The sequence below is a fragment of the Schistocerca piceifrons genome, unplaced genomic scaffold (genome assembly GCF_021461385.2).
Source record: "Schistocerca piceifrons isolate TAMUIC-IGC-003096 unplaced genomic scaffold, iqSchPice1.1 HiC_scaffold_1392, whole genome shotgun sequence".
NCBI classification, from domain to species: Eukaryota; Metazoa; Arthropoda; class Insecta; order Orthoptera; family Acrididae; genus Schistocerca; species Schistocerca piceifrons.
In genome coordinates this window covers 20,001-22,500 of record NW_025727227.1, presented here as the reverse complement: position 1 = coordinate 22,500, position 2,500 = coordinate 20,001, and the positions used below count along the sequence as shown (strand labels likewise).

General features: G+C 56.6%; 1 non-coding gene across 1 annotated transcript in view; it reads left to right on the top strand.

Moving 5' to 3' along the window:
- The first annotated feature begins 2,466 nt into the window (after positions 1 to 2,466).
- LOC124733404 overlaps positions 2,467 to 2,500 on the top strand; it is a 1,909-nt gene continuing 1,875 nt past the window's right edge. Inside the window, exon 1 of the ribosomal RNA XR_007008978.1 lies at positions 2,467 to 2,500. This exon is cut by the window's right edge and continues 1,875 nt beyond it. This is a non-coding gene — a ribosomal RNA (small subunit ribosomal RNA).

The following is a 2,500-nucleotide window of genomic DNA, read 5'->3' as shown; positions in this document are numbered from 1 at the left end:
AGGTCTGACACAAGCATAGAATTGGAGCGCCGCCTCTAATAAGCCAAAGGTGCATCCTGACGTGACAAATCTGATCATGTCACAAGCATTCACTTACTATAATCACTATCAACGAACCTGCTCCCCCCCCTTACACCTTTCCTTACAACAACGTGTAACCTAACCTAACCTAACCTAACCTATGTTGTGCCTTAACCTAACCTATGTTGTGCCTTAACCTAACCTATGTTGTGCCTTAACCTAACCTATGTTGTGCCTTAACCTAACCTATGTTGTGCCTTAACCTAACCTATGTTGTGCCTTAACCTAACCTATGTTGTGCCTTAACCTAACCTATGTTGTACCTTAACCTAACCCATGTTGTACCTTAACCTAACCCATGTTGTACCTTAACCTAACCCATGTTGTACCTTAACCTAACCCATGTTGTACCTTAACCTAACCCACGTTGTACCTTAACCTAACCCACGTTGTGCCTTAACCTAACCCACGTTGTGCCTTAACCTAACCCACGTTGTGCCTTAACCTAACCCACGTTGTGCCTTAACCTAACCCACGTTGTACCTTAACCTAACCCACGTTGTCCCCTAACCTAACCCACGTTGTCCCCTAACGTAACCCACGTTGTCCCCTAACGTAACCCACGTTGTCCCCTAACGTAACCCACGTTGTCGCCTAAACCTGCTCTGTAATTGTTATACGACTCGTTCAATTAGTGTAGTGTTGCCCACCCGCAACCCTCGCAATATAGTTCGCTACTCGCACTGCCCGCTCCCCTGTGTATCGCTTCATGTTAAACACCTTGCAAGTCTTGCTCACTTTCCACATGCTCCTGCTGTACACTGTAATGTGGATGGCAGCAGGACGTACATGCCGCCCCTCCCCACGTCCCCACCTTGCCCCCTGCCTTCGCAAGCTGGTTGGTGAGAACTTTGCATGTTCAATGCCCTTCGCATGCGACGTACTCAGGCTACGTTGTGGTGCGGCCTGTGTCAACTGTCCGCTAATGTCGTACGCGTAAACCACAATCTGTACTGCACATTCGTCCTTATGTACTGAATGATACATCGTGGCACATGTGTGACCGTACAACGACTGCGCCCAAAAACGGCGGACCATACAGTGCAAATATTGTGCACGCAGCTACGTGTCGTCTCCCTATGAGAGCTGGATTGCAGTGTGGTACGCCATAGAGACGTGTGGGAGGAACGGACGCCGTGGATGGCGATCAGCATGAGCTGTCTGTTGATGTATTCGGACCTAGTCGTCTCTCCTCACACACCGTGATGGCATGGTGCACCGCGTTCCATATCTGCGACATGCTACAGAGGCCGGTTGACAGTCGTTCGAGCAATGGACATCGCATACGTACGGGGGCCACCTTCCACGTATTGTCTAGGCGTGCACATTTTGTTGCGTGTATGTGGGCAGACGTAGTGTGGCGTGACACCTGACACAGGCATGCAATAATCGTTGAAGTTGCAAATGGCGATGGACGCCTGCGTTTTCTGGTGAAGTTACGCAAATGAACAAATGGTAACCTGTTGTGGTGCGGTTGTTCTCGCTAGGGGTGAATCGGTGATGGCGACGATAGGTTGAGGTACTAACCGGTTGTTCCAGCGATACCCACCATGCCGACGAAACTGAACGGCATCTGGGTGTGAAGCGATACGCGGCGGTGGCTGGGTGGGACCGTCCCCGGCCGGTGAGGGGGCGCCTCCCGGCGTGCTGGCCGCGCGGTGCGTGGGCGCACGCGCTACAGCCGGCTGGTGGGGGCGGCCAGTGGCAGGCGCGCCGGCCGACGGACGCGGCAGGCGTCGCAGCTGCGCGCCGGCGCACCCTGCGCGCGGCGCCGTGCGGCCAAAGTAGGTCCTCGCGGGCCCGGTGCGAAGCGCGGTGGACATCTTCAGTGTGCTGGTCCGATTGAGGACTGTGTGCGTTGAGGATGCGCCGCCGCCCGGCGCTCGGCGCCGCGACGCCGTCTGCTGCTCGGTCGCCCCAGCGGTTCTCGCTGGTGGTTTGTATCGCAGCTGTGCGGATGTGTTGGCGCGTGCGCTGTGCTGGGAGAGTTCGCTTCGGCACCCAAGTGGGGCTTTTGTCCTTCTGTGGCGCTGGCGTTGGAGCTGCCGGTCACCGTAGGTGGCGCGTGTTGTCTCCCGCCGGCAATGCCACGACAGCACGCTCCCGGGCCTCTGTCGGCAGCGGCAAGCTCAGTTGGGAGCACGGGTGGTCGCACCGAAAGCGTCTACTCGCCTAACTCCGGGCGATTGCGCCTCTCTCGAACCCGACCAAGTACTTGGGACGGCGCTGCGCGCCGCCGGGACCTGAGAGGGTTTCGAGGTGTATTGTGCAGGGGAGCTCAGCCTCCTCCTGTTTGCAGAATGATTGAGCGGACGCTTGCGTGTTCGCGCGGGCCCCCGGGACACACTCCCGGGCGGCCGGCTGCTCAGCTCTAGTTGACGCAGCTCCCTGGTTGATCCTGCCAGTAGTCATATGCTTG